The sequence below is a fragment of the Monodelphis domestica genome, chromosome 4 (genome assembly GCF_027887165.1).
Source record: "Monodelphis domestica isolate mMonDom1 chromosome 4, mMonDom1.pri, whole genome shotgun sequence".
Taxonomy (NCBI): Eukaryota; Metazoa; Chordata; class Mammalia; order Didelphimorphia; family Didelphidae; genus Monodelphis; species Monodelphis domestica.
This window is the reverse complement of record NC_077230.1, coordinates 9,025,115-9,047,452: the sequence shown is the minus strand read 5'-3', so window position 1 is coordinate 9,047,452 and position 22,338 is coordinate 9,025,115. Positions and strand designations below refer to the sequence as shown.

Below are 22,338 nucleotides of genomic sequence, written 5' to 3'. Positions count from 1 at the left end.
TTTAGAGTATCTTTCAGGAGGTAACGGGTGCATTTTATCCACTTTGCCCTTGTGATCTAAGAGATCTAGTAAGTTATTTTTTTTTAACTCAACTTCTGTCTTAGAGTCAATACAGGATACATGAATTAATAGCTTCTGCTGTGGAGGAGTGTGGAGCTTATTCCAGGATCCTGGGCTAGCTCAGGCTGCTGACCTGAAAGCTTTCAGTGCTTCTGAAATAATGTCATCCAAGGTAAAGTCTGATTACTCGCCCCCTGGTCTGAATGCTACAAGTTCCTGGCATGGGGTTGGCTTTGAGCTCTGGTAGATACTGTTGGACTCAACCACTATCAGACAGATGATTTAGAGTGAAAGAATTTTTGGTTTGGGATCTTTCCCTGACTATCCCTTGTAACGTCACACTCCACATCTGCCATGTCTGTCCTTATGTCCACTTCCCTGAATTATTATAATTGGTCCTTCTTCAAATCTTCTTCCTTTCCAGTCCTTCTTTCTCCCTGTCAGCTCTCCAAGTTCCATTTTGGGCATGTTCAGTTTGAGAAAGATATTCATCAGGTAGAATCTGGTAGAACTGGAGTTGGAGCGAGGTTAGAGCTGGCTAGATAGATGTGGGACTTGGCTATAAAGAAATAATAATTGAACTAGTGGCAACTGATTTTTCAGTCATATTTCAGTTGTGCTGATGTCATGACCTTATTTGGGGTTTTCTTTGGCAAAGATACCAGAGTCTTTCTCCAGCTCATTTTACAAATGCAGAAACTGAGGCAAAGAGGATTCCGTGACTTGTCTGAGATCACACAGACAGTGTTTGAGACTAGATTTTGAACTAGGAAGATGAGTTTTCCTGACTCCAGGCCCTGCACTCTATCCGCTGTGCCACGTAGATACCCCAGAGATCAACTAGAGTATATAGAGAAGAATGCCCAGGACAGGACACTGAGGGGACCCCTACTACTATTTTAAAGTATTAGGTAATTTAAAAATCATTTACATTTATTTCTCAAAGGTATTTATAATACTTAATGTGTTAAAATGCTTTTTCTAGGCTAACATTAAAGCACACAATAATTTATAGTGGAGGAAGAGAGAATCTAAAAGTGTGCAGAGTAGTCATTGGAAGCCACCCTGTAATTCAATATCTGCCCACATAATTAGATGAGTGATTGAGTCTTTCCTTATAGATTAGCATGCTAAGCAGCCATAAAATATTGGTCACTCAGGAATGTGACACACTCCTCCCCAAAGTAGCTAGCATCTCTACATTTCTGACAGGTCAAAAGATTATTAGAGACTAGACGAGCCTTAGAAGGCCAACATCTTCAAAACAAAAGTGTAGAGAAGGGAAGTGAAAAGAGCAAAACTAGCATTCGATTCCAGATCCGTTCAGCTCCAAATCCCTTGTTACTGTGCCTCAAAGAAACTCACTTTTTAAAAAACTTCCGTTGCTTTAAAAAGATTTTTGTCCTTAAGTTTTATTGGTGAATTTTGTTTTTTCCATGATAAACATTTCCAGATTGTTCCACTGTAAAACAATGAAGTAAAACTAAGACTGCCCAGCAACCTCATCTAAAGTTTATGTACTTCTCCATCTAGAGCATCCCTCCATTATTTTTTAAAATTAAAGACATCTTTACTCTCCCTCCCACCCTCACTCCACTGGAAGAAAAAGAGTAGAGAAAGAAAGAACAATTAAAAAATGAATATGCATAGCCAAGAAAAACATATTCCCTCAATGACTGTCTATGAAAATATGTGACTCACTTTGCACCCCAAATCCATCACCTCTTTGTCACTCACACATAATACATTTCATCATCATCCTTTGGAATCACGATTGGTCACTGTATTACTTGTCATTCTTTCACCTTGAAAAAAGTGTTTGTTTTTAGTGTTGTTGTTATTGTATAAAATGTTCTTCTGGCTCTGCTTACTCCCTGCACCAGTTCATATAAGTCTTTCCATGGCTTTCGAAATAATTTATTTCCTCATTTCTTACAGCACAATAACATTCCATTCATTATATTTATATGCCACAACTTATTTAGTCATTCTTCAATTAGTGAACATCCTCATCCCTCTTTGCCACTAAAGAAAGACTGATAGAAATACTTTTTAATGTACAGAACCCTTCTTCTTGCTTTGATCTCTTTGAGTTATATACAGTAGCAGTGGTTTAGCTGGGTCAAAGGGTATAGGCACTGTTTGCTGATCTTTTGTGTATACATGCAGAATGCTTTCCAGAAAGGAAAGTACATCAAAGGACCTCTTTTCCTACAGTTCTATCAGTTTTGCTTTTTATGTCATCTTTGCCACTCTGATGGGTGTGAAGTAGAATCTCAGAATCGCTTTAGATGATGATTATCTAATTAGTAGTGATTTAAGCATTTTCACAATTGGGTTGTTCTTGTCCTTAGACCATTTTTTAATTGGAGACTGGCTCGCCTTTTTATAAATTAGAATCATTTCCTCACATATCTTGGAAAGAAGATCTTTCCAGAGAAATTTGTTGTAAAGAGTTTCTCCTAATTAGTTTTTCCTGTTAATATTGGCTTTGTTATACTTTTTGTGGAAAAACATTTTAACTTTATACAATTAAGGTTATCTATTTTGTCTTCTGTGATCCTTTCTATCCCTCCTTTGGTCACAAACTTTTCTCCTATCTACAAAGAGGAGATATTTTCCATATCTTAAACTCCTGTATTTATGATGTGACTGTTCATATCTGGGTCAAATACACATCTGGAACTTATCTTTGCATAAGGTGTGAGCAGTTACCTAAATCCCCAAACTTGGGGATGTTTTTTATTTAATGAAATTTGTCTTATTCGTTGTTCCTTCACCTGTCAATTCTCTAGAATGAAGTTATTTTGCCTCTTTCTAAATACTTTCATTTAAAATAACTGCTATTGCACTTTAACAGTGAAGACTATGGATATTCTGTCTGCTTTTCTGAATATGTTCATGAGGCAAGAATAAAGAGAGCAGAAGATGCCTGCATGTGGGGCTACATCTCTGAGACAGAAAACGAGCCAGTTTCAGGAAGTGAAATTGAAGGAGTATTAAAAGAACTCCCAAAGGAGAGTGGGTGGGAAATGGTTCAGGTGGATCTGGCATGGGACAGTCATGGTGCCCTCAAATTCTAGAAGCATTTCAGGCTAACCTGTGGGCAGGAACATTCCTTTGCTCCCTTACATCCTTGTGACTCCTGATGAAACCCTGCGAGCAACATTCTCCTTGGCTTGTCCCTTAGATCTGAGATGGACAGAGAAGTACACTTGCAGGCGACGCCTTGATACCATCGGGGTGTCCTGAAGACGTCCATCTGTCCCCTACACTATGAGGTTTATGTCCTATTCCCCCCCCCCCCAGTGCACACCCCCAAAGCCACAGATTAACTGTTGTATAAAGACCCAAGACTTGAAGTCCTGTGGAGGCAGCTTTCCATCCTGCCTGGGTTAAACATTACCTCCTAAATGAACACATTTCTCTTTATTTTTAAGCTAAGTTTTGGAGTCTTGCATTCTTGCAAAGGGCATCCTTCCTGAACCCCAGGGGTTCATCTCAAGCCCCCCACAACAGATTGATGAGTGAGTATCTATCTACGTATTGAAAAAGGAATGAATAGGGGCAGCTAGATAGTGCAGTAGATAGAATACCAGGACTGGAGTTGGGAGGACCTGGGTTCAAATTTGACCTCAGACACTCCCTAGTCATGTGACTCCGGGCAAGTCATTTAACTCCACTGACCTAGTCTCTCCTTCTGTTCTGTCTTAGAATTGATAAAGGTTTTTAAAAAGGCAATTGATATCTTTGCTACACAAATTTTCTTAAAAATTTTGTCAAACACTACAGAACTCCTGAAAATGATACAAATTTTGTTTTACACCTAGGCCAGGAAAGAATGAAGTAATGAAAGAGGATTATAGATAATTTGATTTAAAATTTTAGAATAGAATTCTGGCAAAGAGAAGATAGCAATATATATATATATATATATATATATATACCAAAAAAAGAGAGAGAGAAATCATTAGGTTTAAGAATGTTTTTTGAGGGGGCAGCTGGGTAGCTCAGTGGATTGAGAGCCAAGCCTAGAGATGGGAGGTCCTAGGTTCAAATCTGACCTCAGATACTTCCCAGCTGTGTGATCCTGGGTAAGTCACTTGACCCCCATTGCCTAGTCCTTACCACTCTTCTGCCTTGGAGCCAATACACAAGACAAAAGGTAAGGGTTTTAATTTAAAAAAAAAGAATGATTTTTGAACAATATAATAAATGCAAAAACATTCCAAATAACCAAATTATATCACTATATGCCTTTAAGAAGCCTTGGAGAAAATGTAATATTTATTTGTGTTAGGAAATAAAACAACATCAACAAAAAAGGAACAAATAAAATCAACAACACTACCAAACAATCTGAGGACCTTTTATAATACGATCAAAAGTTTATATAAGTATATTTTAAAGATACAAAGATATTAGGAGAGAAGCGATTTTGTGACTGAATGATGTAAATATAATACTGACTACTCTATCCAGCATGTGTGAGAGTCTAATCACATTACTTTTAGTTTTTAGCCCTACCCAGAGGGTTTTCTGGTATCTCAGGTAGGGTTTGGGTTGGGGTGTTTAGACTCTGTGCCAATTGTTTCCGCCTCTACTTTTGTTCCTGTGATTTTCAGGAGTAGGTTTCCCCTTGGGCAATTAGGGGGCACAGTGGATAAAGTCCTGGGCTGAAAGTTTGGAAAACTTGAATTGAAACTCAACCTCAGACACTTTCTAGCTAGGTGGCCCTGGGAAAGCCATTTCACCCTGTTTACCTCAGTTTCCTCATTTGTAACATGAGCTAGAGAAGGAAATGGCAAACTACTCCAGGATCTTTGCCAAGAAAACTTCAAATGGGGTTGTGAAGTTGGACACAACTAAAACGACTGAACAACAAGAATAACAGGTCCACCCTCCCCAGTTCCATTCAGCTATCAGCAGTCAGATTAGCTTTTACTAAAGTATATTGACTTCAGAAGTATAATAAAAAAGTCTCTAGACATAGTTCCTAGCACGTGGAATACAGCTTCCTTCTACCACCTCGGTTTGGGGAAGGGAAGGGGGATTAGGTTCAGTATGTAGCTCAGCCCCTCTGCAGCACAGTCCCAGTTTCAAGTCCCAAACCTACCTTGAATCTGAGTTTCAGGCACTCTGGCTCCTCAGCCTGAATGTCTGTAACATTTTTCCTGGAATCCTGGCTCCAGGGCTGCCAAGCTTGAACTCAGTCCCACAGAGATTTACCACCTACACCTGAGCCTGAGGAGAGCTAATAAAAGAACAGAAAGAAGCGCTCTGTGCCCTGTGGCTTTAAAGGAGAAAAGATGGGGAGGCAGATATGCCAATTACTCAGTTCAGAGGTCAGGGGGGAACTGGATGTGCACTTAACCCTCTGGACACAGCAAAAAGGAGCATGAAGGAAAGAGCCTGAAAGTGTCCTACTCTGACATGCAGCCTATTCCAGCTATGCACTTAATTAAAGGAAAGCACTCCCACCCACATGGCAGGAGAATGCACGATATCCCCTCCAAGAAGTAGGGTGCCTCCATGTTGGGAGATCTGAGCATGCTTGAAGCTTCCTTTACATAAAGATGATGTGCTAATGTATTAGCAATCTGTTTACATCCTGTTATCCTTTAACAACTTTTTATTATTATTTCTTTACCAATCATATGTAATAACAAATTTCCACACAAGTTTTCCTAAGTTATATGATCAAACGTATCTCCCTCCCCCCCAGTGCTGGCAGGGGATTAAATTTGGGTTATCCATGTATTATTATGCAAAACATAATTCCATATTATTAATTTTTGTGAGTAATTTTATAAAACTAAAAACCCCAAACATAAACCCAAATAAACACGTGAAAAATTGTATGGTTTCATCTGCATTTTGACTCCAAAAGTTCTTTTACTGGGCGTAGATAGCATGATCTGTCATAAGTTCCCCAGAATTGTTCTGGATCATTGTGTTGTAGGGTTGAAGAGGTGGGGTTGAAGGCTACCTTTTGCAAGAACGCAAGGTTCCAAAACTTAGCTTAAAAATAAAAAGAGAAATGTATTAATTTAGAGAGTAATGTTGAGAATGGCCAGGAGGATAGTACAGGTGGAACATCAGCAAGATGGAAGGCTGCTCCTTGGGAGGACAGCATGGATGGAAAAGCTGTCTCCCAGACGACATCAGTTCAGGCATTTAGTTAGGGGTTTGGTGACTGGGGTCTGTCTGGAGACACAGGGAATGATCCTCATAAAAGATTCTCTGGTTTTAGGGAACAGACAGATGTCTGAGATACAGCCTGATAGAATCGAGGTGTAGCCAGGAGGTGCATCTCTGTCCATCTTAAATCTAAAGGAGGATCAAAGAAGGGCAATCATCTCCTATAGGGGTCCTATAGGGGTCATTAGATGTTTTAGGATAGGAGTCAGGAGGATGTGAGGGAGCAAAGGAATTTCACTGATAATAGTTTGCCTGAGTTTCTGGGGGTACAATGCCCATGTCAATTGTATTGCTAATAATAGCCAAATGTATTACAATTCATCATTCCACAATATTGCCGTTACTGTGTACAATGTTTTCCCGGTTCTGCTTATTTCCCTTTGCATCAGTCCATGAAGGTCTTTTCAGCACTTTCTGAAATCATCATTCCTTAGAGCACGTTAGTATTCCGCCACCATCATGGACCATACTTTGTTCAGTCATTTCCCAATTGATGGACATCCCTTTCATTTCCAATTCTTTGTTACCACAAAAAGAGCAGCTATAAATATTTTTGAACAACTAGATCCTTTCCCCCTTTTTTGGATCTCTTTGGGATACCGATCTAGTAGTGGTATTCTGTTATCCATTGCCTAGCCTTTACTGCTCTTCTGCCTGGGAACCAATATACAGTATTAATTCTAAAACAGAGAAGGTAAGGGTTTTTTTTTTTCAAGTGACTTGCCTAGGGTCCCACAGCTAGGAAGTGCCGGAGCTGGATTTGAACCCAGGCTCTCCTGTTTCTAGGCTTGGCTCTCAATCTACTGAGGCACCTAGCAGCCTTTTTTGAGCTGCTCATTAAAGGAAAAGGACCCTGTGAGATACCTGGCACTATCATATTAAGAATCTAATATGTTAAAAGTCCTCTTTCCATGTTTGTGGGGAGGAATGTACGTGTTGCCAAATACTTTGGATTCTAGACATTGCTCCATGTCTAGAATATATATTCTAGATGAGATTGAAATGACCGTAAAGAGAACGTCTACTAGACCAAGTACACAAAAGGGAGATCTATGCAGACATCTAATGAAATAGAGTAGAACAAAGTCCCTGATCCATTGGTAAAGGTAGTGATCAATAAAGTCTATTTGCTCTTATAAAAAACAGGCTTAAGGAATGTACTTTCCCAGGCTGTAACAACAGATGTTCAGGGGAACTAGGGGATGCCCCCTCAAGGACAGGATAAGCCAGGTACAGGATAAGATAGACAAAGGAAGGTCCATCCTCCCACTCTGTGGCACATCTGGCCTGTGTGATAAGACTTGATTGCCCTGGTCAGTTTGCCCCAGACATTAAGGCCAAATTTCACTTATTTTAAACTTCAAGCCACGTCCTTCATTAGCTTTGTGTGAGCTCATTTTACCTTTTCAGTTCTCTCACACATATCAACCCATAAAAACTGTCTGTAACTTTGCCTCAGGGCGGCTTTCACTAGGAAGGCTGCCCTGGCCAGTTAGGAACTGATTATTAATCAATAGATTAATAAGCAAATATTGGTTCATTCATTGAACTTCTGGGTGTCCCGACTCGCTTTCTGACGTGCACTGCTTCAGTAAAGGCAGAGATAGAAGGCGGAGTAGCATGTGAAGAACTGAGATGTCCACCACCCAAGTTGTCTGGAGCAGAGAGTCCAAGGATGGAGTAATGCTCAATGAGGCCGAGGCTAAGTTGTCTATGGCTTTAAAAGCTTGGCAGAGGCATTGATTTTTGATTCTAGAGGAAATAGGAAACAACTAGAGTTGATTAAAATGAGGAAGTCATCAGGTCAGATTTGCAGCTACAGAAAATGACTTTCTAAATAGTCTGTAGGGCTGGAGTGGTGGCATATTTGAGATAGACCCATTTAGGAGACTGTTGCAATAATTTAGGTGAGCCATGATGAGGACCTGAGCTAAGGGGTCAGTTCTGGAGGGGAGAGAAGGAACTTGGTCAAGGTTGAAATGGTTGAAATAGCAACTCATTAGATGGATGGGAAGAAAGAGACTGAGGATTCCGGGATAATTATCGCTGAGGTTATGGACCCACAAGACTGAATAATTGTGATATTCTTTTTTTTTTTTTAACCCTTACCTTCCGTCTTGGAGTCAATACTGTGTATTGGCTCCAAGGCAGAAGAGTGGTAAGGGCTAGGCCATGGCGATCAAGTGACTTGCTCAGGGTCACACAGCTGGGAATTGTGATATTCTTGATGGAAATAGCAAAGTTGGAAGAGCCTTTGGAGAAGATAACTAATTCTGTTCTGACATATTGAGTTTAATATATTGTCCAGTTTGACACGTCCAGACAGCAGTTGGTGAGTTGGGAGTGAAGCTTAGAAGGGAGATTGGGGCCAAGAGAGAAAGAGAAGATGGTCTAGGACAAAGCTCTGGGAAATATCCACTGTTGAGGGGTATAATATGGAAGATGAATCAACAAAGGAAATTGAGAAAAGGAGGAGAATGCATACTCTGAGTGAGGAGAGTATCCAGGAGAAGAGGGTGGTCACAGCATCGAAGCAGATCAGATAGGTTGATGAAGATGAAGATTAAGAAAATGTCATCAGATTTGTCCATTAAGACATCCTTGGTAACTTTGGAGAGAGAAGTGTCAAATGAAAACCTTACAAATAGCCAGAGGGTGTTGCAACAATCTAGGCAAGAGATTCTATATAGACAATCTAGGCCCTCTAGGCAAGCACTAGGGTGGTAGCTTTGTGCCTGGAGAGAAGGGATCAGAAACTAAAGATGTTGTGGAGATAAAAAAAAAAGAGCAAGATTTGGCAGCTGATTGGATGGGTGGAGAGAGATAGGAGATTATAGATCTGAATCAGAAGAAGGATTTTACACACTGGGAGTTTCTCACACCTGTGAAATTACAGGTATAATAGTTCCTCCCCATTTAGAAAAAATCTTTGCAACTAGGAAACCCACCACTGACATCAGATACACAATGAAAACAATCTCATGTTCTATGCTGAAGTCTTATCAAGCACCAGAAACTGTTAGGGGAAGGTCTGGGTATAGGTATAAGATCACTTTCCTCCTACATGCAGGCTCCACTAACATCATATTCTAATCTTTTATTCCCTCTAGCAGCAACCATGATTCTGTGGGAAAGATATTACTTTCATTTTTATCCTAAACATAGAGAAAATAGGAAAGAAAGACTATACCTAAGACCATGAGTGTTTATCATGTACAGATTTTTTCTTTTTAATAATAAATGCATTATTTAATTACAAACAATAATTCAATAAATGTTTTTTTAATAAGTTTAATTATAAAAAAATAAATTCCAGGAGAAGCATCTTTTAAAACTTTGTTTCCATTAGAGATTCCTTCTATCCTCTTCTGTGAATTAAAAAAAAAAATCCTTCATTGATCATCTTTGCTCTCCTGCCCTGCCTTGTCCTGCTCTCTATTCTACTCAGTCTTTGCAAAATCCAAAGCTGCCTCTAAAGCACAAGTGTCTTCCTGATCATTCTGCTGCTTTTCCATTTGACAACATAAAGGAGAGGTCCTTGAAGTTTCTTTTTGTGATGACAAAGACATCTTTTATGTTGCTGCCTTTAGAGGCATCACCAGAAGAAACTTCTTGGCTCTAGGATATCCTTAGCAATTAAACCTCCTCTTTTTCCTACTCCTTCTTTTCCTTCTCTTCCTCCTCTTTCTTCTTCTTTCTTTTCTTCCTCCTTCTCCTCCTTCCCCTCCCTCTGTCTCTTAGCTTCTGTCTTAGAATTGATACCAAGTATTGGTTCCAATGCAGAAGAGTGGTAAAGGTCAAGCAATTGGGGTAACATGACATGCTCAGGCCACATTTGAACCCAGGGACTCTCTAGCCACTGAGCAACCTAAAGTGATTGAGGATGTAGCTTTCAGTTATGTTTTGATGCACATGCTGGGAAGGAGGGAACACGGTGATTTCTTAGAAGTGGAAGTGGAGTTCGGATCAGCAAGTGTTGCAACTCAGACAGGTATATGCCAAGAAACAAGTCACAGAGGATGATGGGAACAGGGGTTAGGTATGGCCTTTACTTGCCAGAGAAAGCAGTGACTTTCATGTGCAGGAAAAGCAGAACCAGTCTAAGGAAACTTAGTACCATAGATTTAAAGCTGAAAGGGACCTTAGACATTCAGTGCCATCATTTTAGAAGATGGGTAGAATTTGGCATTGTTTGCCATGGGTTGTAACTAGAAGCACTAAAGAGGAATGACTGAGGAAACTGAAGAGTTAAGTCAGTATCATGCAAGGGACAACAGTTAAACAGGACTTGTTTTCATGATTATTAATAATAATGCCTAGCATTTGGAGAGCATCTTAAATTGGGCAAAAAATACTTTCAGTGTTATCCTATTTGATCGTTACAAAGAAAGAAGTTGGAAGAGGAAAAGGGGAAGAATATAAATATTTGTGATGCTTCTGTTTTGTTTGTGACAACCTCTGGAAGAGGGGAAAAAGAGCAGAACGGGGAGCTTGACTGTACTCTGAAAAACAAGTGCTCCGCAGGAGGTGATGGTGTAAAGATCCTTCTTCATATTCACCACGTGGGAAGAGGCAGTGTGGTATAGTAGGTATTTGGAAGCTGAAAGATTTGGATTTTCATCCCACTTCAGCCACCAAGTAATTGTGTGACTGACCATAAAGTAAGAGGTTAAACAGGATGATCTCTGGTTAAACAGGCTAGCTCCCTCTTGGGCCAGATACAACGCTGGGACCAAATGAGGCACTTGTAAGTCATTGAACGTTTGACAAAGGAGGTTTACTCTGCCCCAACGCAGTCAGAATGTCCAACAAGGAAACAGTGACACTTGGCTTCTCTTAACAGGGGCTGCCCTTGTCTTGTCTCCCTTTGGAAGTGTCTGATCAGCCAGTCATCATGCTGTAGCATGACTTCTGGCAGCCCCCACATCCGTGAAGCATCCACTAAAGAAGGCTGGCAGGAAGCTGCAGTAGAGAAGCTGACATCAACCAAGTTGCATAGGGAAGCTCCAGAAATTCTGTTAGGAAACCGATGGTCCCAGTGGCATGGGCATTGTACCCCCAAAACTAAAGAAGTGTTTCAGGCAAACTGTAAGCAGGGAAACTCCTTTGCTCCCTCCTATCTTTGGGACTCCTAACCCCAAACACCTGATAACTCCTATAGGACCCTGAGATTATTATCATTCTTGGATCGTCCTTTAGATAGACAGAGAGCGACACCTCCTTGGAATCATCAGGTTGTATCTCAGACACCCATCTGTCCTCTAATCTATGAGGTTCCCCCCTGTGTCTTCAGGCAAACCTCCTCCCTGCCCAGGCCTGAGCGCACACCACTCTAGAGTCACATCTTCACTGTTGTAGAGTATAAAGACCCCAGAATTGGTGTCATTTGGGGAACAGCTTTCCATCTCTGCTGTTCCACCTCGGCTGTCCTGGCCAGATTCAACAATTAATGCTTCTAATGAATAAATTCCTCTTTTTGTTTTTAAGCTAAGTTTTGGGGTCTTGCATCCTTGTAAACCCTGGGGGTTCACCTCAAGCCCCCCACAACACCAACACACTCATCTTGCATATGAGGGTGCAAGAATGAGGATTAGACATTTTCTTTTGAAGTGGGAAAATTGTACGTACAGGGTATGCGACAAGCTGTCAAAGCTTAGCTTCTGTGGAGAGAGGGTCCAGAGCTCAGAGAACACGATCGAGTCCTTGGCCCCTGCAATTGGAAACAAATACAACTAGGCTAAAGAAGACATCCTTTAAAGGGAACAAAGAAGTACAAAAGGGCAGCATGTAGGATAGGAAGGGAAGGGCAGGGCAGTTAATCCCGCCAGCTAGGGTAATAGGCAGCCTGAAGTTGCCTTTTCCCACCACTAGATGTTGGTCTTGTATTGACAAGGTAAAATGTCCATTGAATTTATGAGCATCATCTAGAAATGAATGCATCGGTTCTTGAAAGTACCGCCTGGGAAGCTGAAACAGGGTCTACGTGATGAAAACTGAGCTGTGCATCATGTCATGGGAACATTGATCCTAGACCACTTAGTTTAACCTCCATTTTGAAGGAAGATCATTTGAGGGAAATATTGTTTGTTAGGTATATAGCACAATGGAAAGAACTTGGTTCTGGGAGGGGAACACTCAGAATCTTGGGCACACCCCTGGCCCTGGGTGAGGCCGATGGCCCTGGCTTTCCCTCTTGGAGCTTCAGCTTCTTTATCATGAAAAAAGACGAATTACACAAAATTAAAACAGGAAGAGTTTTGGTTATTATTAATAATATTTACCATCGGTAAAGTACCTTTAGATCTGCAAAATACTTTGATCGGTACAACAACCCTGTAGAGTAGCTGATATTATTATCTCCATTTTACAAATGAAGAATCACAAAGCGCGTGTCCAAGACTGGTTTTTAACTCGGCTGTTCCTGACTCCTCACACGAGCACACACTCATTTATACCCCAGAGCTGCCTAGTTGCCCAAGTATTTTAGCTGACTCTAAGACTGGAATGAGTGAACCTTATGAAATGGCAAGCAAAATGGCTTCTGGGTCCTTTCTTCCTCTCCCTTTTCATCTTCTTTTGTTGTTGTTAGTGTGGTCAGGTAAAAATACGACTTAAGATTTCATCTGGTATAGAAAACTCCATCAGGGCACCTGCTTGGCCAGGTGAAGACTTAGGGAGTTTCTTGGGTTTGAGCCAGTAAAAACTGGCTTGACTGGTATGGCCTTGTCCCATCTCCTCCTTTCCCCCCTCATTCAGATTCCTGCAGGCATGCTGCCAGAAGAGTTAAAGCTCTTACTTCTCTGCTCTTCCTTTCCACTCCTTTACTTAGCATTCTTTTAAAAATAACTGAGAAAACCCTTTGACCCAGCCATAGCACTGCTGGGTCTGTACCCCAAAGAGATAATGGACACAAAGACTTGTACAAAAATATTCATAGCTGCGCTCTTTGTGGTGGCCAAAAACTGGAAAACGAGGGGATGCCCATCAATTGGGGAATGGCTGAACAAACTGTGGTATATGTTGGTGATGGAATACTACTGTGCTAAAAGGAATAATAAAGTGGAGGAGTTCCATGGAGACTGGAACAACCTCCAGGAAGTGATGCAGAGCGAGAGGAGCAGAACCAGGAGAACATTGTACTCAGAGACTGATACACTGTGGTATAATCGAACGTAATGGAATTCTCCATTAGTGGCGGTGTAATGTCCCTGAACAACTTGCAGGGATCCAGGAGAAAAAAACACCATTCATAAGCAAAGGATAAACTATGGGAGTGGAAACACTGAGAAAAAGCAACTGCCTGAATACAGAGGTTGAGGGGACATGACAGAGGATAGACTCTAAATGAACACTCTAATGCAAATACTATCAACAAAGCAATGGGTTCAAATCAAGAAAACATCTAATGCCCAGTGGACTTACACTTCGGCTATGGGGGGTGGGGGGGAGGAAAAGAAAATGATCTATGTCTTTAACGAATAATGCTTGGAAATGATCAAATAAAATGTATATTAAAAAAAATAACTGAGAAAATATGGTCACTTGACTGGTCCCACTGGTCACAAGGACCTCTCACATTGTCATCCCCATGGCTTTGTCTGAAATGATGAATGTGTGAGCCCAGGGGGACTCTGGACCTCCAGCTGTCACCTGTTACCTCTCCCCAGATGCTGCTTCTTGTGGACATGGAGGTCGCACACCAACACTTGCCTTGTCAGTAAGACATTATTTTTCTTTGTGAATGGCAATAGTTGGTTACAATGAGCCCTGGGAAGACGACCCTTTAATAGAAGTAAAGTATTTAGCGAGGGAAGATAAAACCTTGTTTGTTATACCCATGTCAGATTATATCAAAATACTTTTTGTTGGGTGTACAGAATCACAGGGTTGGAAAAGCCCTCAGAAGTTCTCTAGTCCTGAAAAAGAGCCCTCTCCAAAACATCAATGACAAGTGGCTGCCCGGCTTTTGCTGCCATACCTCCAGAGAGGAAACCCCTCTGCTCCAAGGCAACCCATTTCATTTTGGGGCAAACTCAGTTGCAGAGTTTTCCCCTCTCTTATGTCAAGCCTAATCTGTCTCTCTGCAACTTTATTCCTATTCTCTGGGGCCACACAAAACAAGTCTAATCTTTTCTGCTTTCAAATACTTTGAATATAGCTCTCATTTACCCCCTAACATTTCCCTTTTCAGTCTGAGGAAAGGAGATCAATCTTTTGTTGGTACACAGTGAATCTCAATGCAGATGAAGTGGGCCATCATCTCTGCCAACCACAACACAGATAAATTGTATCACTGTCCTGTTGGTAATTTGAATACTGAAACATTCTTTTATGTAGAACTGAAAATCCTATATGTTATATATCGTCGTGCTTTTCATTTTTTAAGTATAACTAAATAAGATAGTTAAAAAATGCCACTATTAAAATATGGAAAACACTTGAGAATAGTCATATTTTTGTGATTGCGCATCATTACATTTACATTTTCTTTTTTGCGTGTGGAAGGAATCCATCATTTGTTTAGAATGGAGGTGGGGGGAAAAGATGCTAGGAGCTTAGCATCAAATGAAGAAGGTGCTAAAGGGGATCCTAAGTGTACCCTTTGGGAATTGACATGAATACAATTGTCAAAAATGATTGTGTCTTCTCCATGGATTGGGACATTTAAAAAGAGATGTGTGCTTTGTGGAAAATCTGCCTGCCCTAAATTGATATGCCACGAGGTGGCCAAATGGTACGGCAGGAGGATCTTTAGCTCTGGAGTGAGGACTACCTGCACAACTTATTGATCTTGATGCTCCATGAAGTCACTTCATCTGCCCGAGTTGAAGCTTTGGCATCTGGAAAAGGACCGGGTTCCACGACTTGGCCTCAGAGCGTCATTTCAGCTCCAGAGGCAGGAAATCTGAGCATGAGCTTGGTGTGGGGTTCAGAGTACAAATCATTCTGCCTTGGTATGGATTAGAGATGAAGCAGGGCCACTGCTGGAATGATATCACAGGAAACTCCACGGAGGCTACAGAAGTCAAAGAAAGATGCCTGCGAGAGTGAGCTCGCCCAGGAGTCTAGGAACCCCCAAGCCCTGGGGCAGGACGGGTCACGTGAACGCCCTCGCACTGGGACTTGGAAGGGGTCTTCAGGTTCCAAGTTTCCAGGGCTGACGGACCAGGAAGGCGATGATGTAACAGCTGGCGTTCGGGTGAAACTGCCCCTCGGAAACGGCAAACCCTTTCTCTCTTCTTGTGGCTGATTTGGGGGATGCTTTCATAGCCTTCCTTTGCGAAAGGGCTCTGGAGGAATCGGCTCCCTTGGAAAAACTTCAGCTGCAGATGATTCCCGTCTTCGCTCCCCCTGCAGCTGCTCGCACTTTTAGACCTTCGGAGGAGGAGGAGGGACACTCAGCGCTTCAGGTGTTCGGATGCTGCGTCTTTCGATTTCTATTCCTGTCAGTAAATGATCTCTAATGGACTGTGAGAGTATTATGGGTAAGACATCGGAGTCTCCGTGATGATGGGATCAGGCAAGCCAAGAAATTAGGATTAGCTTCATAGTCCCTCCCCCCTAAAGCAAGACCAGACGCAATAGAACAACTGATTTGTGAGCCGCTCCAAAGGCGGGAGATGGGGACCCCTCTGTGCGAAGGGAAGGAACTGGAGCAACTTAAATTGTGAGCGCCACCTGGCGGCTTCCATAAACACTTCACCGCGAGTAGCCGGGAGCTTCAGGACTTGGTCAGCCTGTCTCTCTGCCTCCAGTGTTAGTGTAGAGAAGGCTCTCCTGGGGAGGAGAAAATCTGCAGCTCTAGGCTGCAAATGAAGAATACAAAGAAAGGCCTGACAGACATCTGCTGTCCATCAGAATCTCTCTTTGGGTCGTTTTGCTTTTTTCAGGGAATAGACTGTTTTTGGTTTGTTGGGGTATCCCAGCTGGTTTGCCTAAAGACCATGGAGCCCCCATGCCCCACCCTGCACAGCACCCAGGCTGGTCTGCCACGATCCCCTTCTTTGTCTTCTAAGACTTGAGAGGCAGCGTGGAAAGCCGCAGAGAGTGCTGGTCTTCAGGAAGACTTTGCTTCCGGTTCCATCTTACACTGACTAGCGGTTGGACCCTCTTGAGCAAAGCATTTCGCCTCTCTCTAGGTCTCATTTCCACCCTCTGTAAAGCCAGGGCTTAGCACTGAGGACTCCGCCTCTTAGGTTGCTTCCTCTTTAAGTCTAGATTCTTTCCTCATTTGCTGAGCTTGTTCTGTTTCAAAGATGAGTTCTAGGAGATCTCTTGAAGTTCTCCCGGTTTCCAGGATTCCCTTGGTATGGAGAACAGATTCATTTTAGGATGACCAAACAGTGGCCCCTTTTCTCTGGCCCAGCTAATTGAGTTTAGACCTGCTTCCTGAGGGACTAAGTTCCAAATCATCCTACTCTCCTGGGAGCTTTCCCCATGGTTCCCTACTGTTTCTAGATAAGGCTTTCTAGACTAGGTTTCAGAACTAAAAAACCTGCTCACATCACTATTTAATACATTTCTACAAAAGATTGAATCATGTAGTGTATGTATTACCCAGATTAAATTGCTTGCCAGCTCCGGGAGCGAGACAATTTGGATCATATAATGTCAGAAAATTTATGTGGAAATTTGTTATTACATGTAATTAGCAAAAAATAAAAAAAAAGATTTAATCACGATTCAAATGTCAGCCTTCCCTGATGCTCTCCATTCATATGTCATCAATTTCTCTTCTGTCTCCAGAACAAATAGTACAAAAAACCTTGTACTACTCTGATGGCACTTATGAATGTTAAGAGACAGCTCTCATGTTGCAGTACTCCAGGTATGGTTGTTTAATAATGCTCTGGAGTGGATTGGTTAAGAGTATATGCAGATTATGTGCAGATATGTTCAAGTAATTAAAAATAAAACCCTAGGGTTGGGTTATCGAGGGATGCTTGTTAGAAGCGGTATATCTATGTCTGGGATTTGAAGTAGGACATTTAAATGTAAAATAACCATGTTAAATAATATTTTGAAAATCTTTCTCATTCCCTTTATTCTGTATGACATTATCTCATTTAATCTTCACTTGATACTCAATTACAAGGACTTCTAGTTTACATGACCAAGAAGAGAGCATGTTAGACATTATCTATAATCTTTACCATCTCTCAAATCTCTCCAAAATAGGAATTATACACCAGAGATAAAGCAATTTCAACTATCTTTAAGAGCCCAAACAAGGTAAAAACTTAATAAATGAATAATAGATAATATGGCTGTTAATCCTTAATAGGTGCTCACTAAGTTCTTATCTCTCTCGATTCCCTTCTCTTCCCCTCTCTTTCCCTCTATCTTTCTCTCTCTCCATTCTCTTCCTTTCTTTCTCTTTCTCTCTCTCTCTCCCTCCCCCCTCTCTCTCTTTCTCTCTGTCTCTCTATCTTTCTCTCTGTCTCTTTCCTCTCTTTCACTCTCTTCACCCATCTTTCTCTTTTTCTCTCCCCCTTCTCTATCTCCCTCAGTTCCATCATACTTCCTGTATGAGTTCAACCACAGGGTTGAAACTCAACTCCACACCCCAAAAGTTCCTCCATCCCTCCCAATGGAGAAGAGACTCTAAACTAGCAATGGAAGAAATGTGCTTAGGCCTTGAATGGCACTGTTCTGTACTGCAACCAAATTCTGCCTGATCTGGGGAACGAAAGGTCCAGGGCAATATACATGATTAGGCTAGGAGCAGAGCTCAAATCCACACTTTTCATACCAGTCCCATGGAGATCCAAATTCCAAATGGCAGAAATATTCTTAGAATGTGATTGCAAGGTGGTAGTTCTCTGTAGCTCTATGCCCTGGGCCAGAAAACTGGGGAACAGAGGGAAGGGATGGCAGAACTTGTGTGCAGAGAGCGATGTGATATTCCATTAAGCCTAAAGGAAAGAATCTAGTATGCAGCTGGGGCTAATTTTATCTCTCACAGAAGTCACTTAGGTCATAGACCTAGGCTAATGAACCATGACTTGCTCAGTGTGCAATGAGACTGAGACACTGTGAGATCAGCCCCCCAGGAAAACCTCCATCAGAAGTGAGGGAATAAAAAAATAAACAATAGGAGAAAAAAGATGCAGTGGTGGGAATGGAAATTTTCAAAGATTTCAGGAGGAAGAAAAATCAAAGATTTTGAGAAAAGCCAGTAAACCAAAAGGGAAGACATTAAAAGCAGAAGGAAATATGGCTTCCAAATCTTGTAAAAGAGTTCAGGCATCTATGAACAAATACTGTAAAATAAAGGGAATGTTAAAAACTTCATGAAGCAGAAGACCCTGTAGATTTTCAAGAGAGGATCACAGCACATTTTTTCTGAATGGTTTAAAAGAGAAATAAGAACAATAAAGCAGAATTTATGGTTGGCACAGCAAAAATAACTGGTAGAATAGAAAATGCTAGAGGGCATGAAATAATCAATGACTCAAACAACATAGGAGCTCAAAATACAGCCCAAGGTAACCTACCCTAATAATATATCACATATTCCTCACAAGAAGACACTTTTTTTTTTAACATTTGACTTCTGCTTTCACCTTTGTCTCCTTGTATATATTTAGAAAAAAAAAATCTCTTAATGACCTCTATTATTTTGTTGCTATTGTCCTTGGTTGCTGTATTTGTTTATTCTTCTTTATCTATTGTTTAGAGTGTTTGAAAAGCAAATAATTCTTTAGGTATGATTTTCTTTCTAAGAATATTTTGAACACCTTTTTGTTATTGAGTATCCATCTTTTTTTGTGTCAAAAATGTTTTGTAGTTGTGTTCATATAATTGCTGGGTTTCTTTTGGCAAGTATACCCTGCAGTTAAAATTGTATTGTTTACTGTTATTTTAAATGGAATTTCTTTTTTTAATTTCTTGCTGTTGAACTTTTTTGGTTGTAAATAGAAATGCTGATAATTTATGTGGATTTAATTTACATCCTGCAATTTTGCTAAAGTTGTTAATTATTTCTATTTTTTTGGTTGTCTATGTATTCCAACACATCATCTTCCAATTGTTTCCTCATAACCTATTCTAATTCCTTCAATTTCCTTTTCTGCTCTTATTGCTATTGCTAGCATCTCTAGTGCAATATTAAATAGCAGTGGTAATAATAGGCATCCTTGCTTCACATCTGATCTTCTTGGGAATGGTTCTAGCTTGTCCCCATTACAGATAATATTTGCTGATGGTTTTAGATGGATGTTTTTTATTACTTTAAGGAAAGCTTCTTTTATTCCAATGTTTTTAATAAAGAATGGGTGTTGTATTTTGTCAAAGGCTTTTTCTTCATCTGTTGAGATAAACACATGGTTTCTGTTGGTTTTGTTATTGAAATGGTCAATTATTTTGTTAATTTTCCTAATATTGAATCATCCAGGAATTCATGGAATAAAACTTACCTGGTCATGCTGTATGATCTTTGTGATATAATGCTGTAATCTCCTTGCTAGTATTTTGTTTAAAATTTGTGCATCAATATAATTCTGTCTATAATTTTCTTTCTCTGTTTTAACTCTTCCTAGTTTAAGTATCAGTATAGTATTTGTATCATGAAAGGAATTTTTAAAAAATTCCTTCTTCCTCCATTTCCCCAAATAGCTTACATAGTATTAGAATTAATTTTTCTTTGAATATTTGGGAGAATTCACTTGTAAATCCATCTGGTCTGGGGGCCATTTTCTTAGGGAATTCCTAGATGATTTTTCAATTTCTTTTTCTGTGACGGGTTTGTTTAAGTATTTTTCCTCTTTTTCTTAATCTGGGCAGTTTATATTTTTGTACATCCATCTTCTTTCATTTCTGGTTAGGATCAGATTTTCAGTCTAGATCACATTGGGCTGTATTTTGAACACTTATGTGGTTTGAGGCACAATATTTTATGCCCTCTAACATTTTTTTTCTGCCAGCACAAAATAATTCTGATTATTAATTCTTTAGTATAGTTTGGTAATGCTAAATTCCTTTCCTTCATCGTTCCCTGTTCTTTGTTATTTCCCTGGAGATTCTTAATTGTTTGTTCCTTAATATGGATTTTATTTTTTTTTTCTAGCTCTGTAAAGTTGTTTGATTATTATGGATACAAGTAAACAAATTAATTTAGGTAGTACCATATGCAATTAACATTCTAATAATAAAATTAATTAGTTAAAATTATTTAGGTCTGTTTTTGTGTTTTATAGCTGTACTTGTATAATTCCTATGTGTTTTTTTAATAGATGGATCCCACAAATTTTTATAATGTAGTTTTAAAAATGAATTTCTTTGGGGGCAGCTGGGTAGCTCAGTGGATTGAGAGCTAGCCCTAGAGACGGGAAGTTCTAGGTTCAAATTTGGCCTCAGACACTTTCCAGCTATGTGACCCTGGGTAAGTCACTTGACCCTCATTGCCTAGCCCTTACCACTCTTCTGCCTTGGAATCAATATACAGTATTGACTCCAAGATGGAAGATAAGGGTTTAAAAAAAAAAGAATTTCTTTCTCTCTCTTCTTATTGGATATTAGTATTGATATATAGAAAAGCTGAAAATTTATGTAGGTTGATTTGATATGCTACCATTTTTCTAAAGTTTTAATTTTTTTCAAATAATTTAGAATTTTTAAGGTACTAAAAATAGAATATCACATAATCAACAAAATGTGTTCATTTGTTCTTTGCTTATATTAATTCTCTCAATTGCTTTTTCCTGTCATATTGCTATAGTTAGCATCAACTAATAATGGTGATAATGAAATCTTTCCTTATCTTTGATCTTATGGAAAGGCCTTTAGCATGGATTCATCATGTCTAATGTTGGCTCTTGGATTTAGATAGAAGCTACTTACTATATTAAAACATTGCCATGTTTTCTTAAAAAAAATAAAAACAGAATTGAGTATTGCATTTTGTCAAAATCTTTTTGTGCATCTATTGGTATAAATATATAATTTTGTTATTCTTGTTATTTAATATGGCTTATTCCTGTTGATAGTTTAGTTTATATTCAACTACAAGTAGCTTTTTAACTAAATGAATCTGATCATAATATATAATTTTTTTAAACAATATTTTATTTGGTCATTTCAAAACATTATTCATTAGAGACAAAGATCATTTTCTTTTCCTCGCCCCCCCCCCCCATAGCCGATGCATGATTCCACTGGGTGTCACATGTGTCCTTGATTCGAACCCATTTCCATGTTGTTGGTATTTGCACTAGAGTGTTCATTTAGCGTCTCTCCTCAGTCATATCCCCTCAACCCCTGTAGTCTAGCAGTTGCCTTTCCTCAGTGTTTTTACTCCCACCGTTTGCCCTCTGCTTGTGGATAGTGTTTTCCTCCTAGATCCCTGCAGATTGTTCAGGGACATTACACTGCCACTAATGGAGAAGTCCATTATGTTCGATTATACCACAGTGTATTAGTCTCTGTGTACAATGTTTTCCTGGTTCTGCTCCTTTCGCTCTGCATCACTTCCTGGAGGTTGTTCCAGTCTCCATGGAATTCCTCTACTTTATTATTCCTTTTAGCACAATAGTATTCCATCACCAACATATACCACAATTTGTTCAGCCATTCCCCAATTGAAGGGTGTAAACCTTAAAATTTCTTAGACTTATGAATGTTGGAAATTTCCCCATTGGGAAATTTCATACTTAAAAAAATCTCCTACTGATAGTAAGAACTCTATTGGAATATGAAACTCCTTGGCATGGGAGGATCCTTCTCCCTACTTAAGACTACTTTAGGACAGAAACCTTTTGCTAAACAATGGAAAGGGCTTTGACCTATGCTTAAGCATAGAACAGGAAGTTCTTTGAGTCATGATTGATTTTAGAATTGATACAATAGAGATACTTGGAATGACAGAACCAGGTCTTGGGAAACTACAATCTCCACCCTACTCAGAGTAACAGGATTTAGGAAGGGCTTCAGCCAAGATCAAGATTTAATTATTTGAGAATATGACCTTCAACAGACATGTGCAAAGGGGGCAGACCTCTGGGTGGTCCTGGGTTAAGCTAGAGCCACCATTGGCACAGGGGAGACATCGACAGTGATTGGTAGATATGAGAACTGAGG

At 40.1% G+C, this 22,338-nt stretch overlaps 1 protein-coding gene across 1 annotated transcript in view; it reads right to left on the bottom strand.

The window, feature by feature from the left end:
* Nucleotides 1–19,687, bottom strand: part of SLC37A1 (solute carrier family 37 member 1) — a 183,831-nt gene extending 164,144 nt beyond the window's left edge. The window contains exons 1-2 of the mRNA XM_056826006.1: nucleotides 15,035–19,687; nucleotides 11,890–11,971 (exon numbers count right to left, since the gene is read on the bottom strand). The gene's annotated coding sequence lies outside the window, so the exon portion shown is untranslated. The remainder of the gene's footprint in view (nucleotides 1–11,889; nucleotides 11,972–15,034) is intronic.
* Between the last annotated feature and the right edge of the window lie 2,651 nt (nucleotides 19,688–22,338).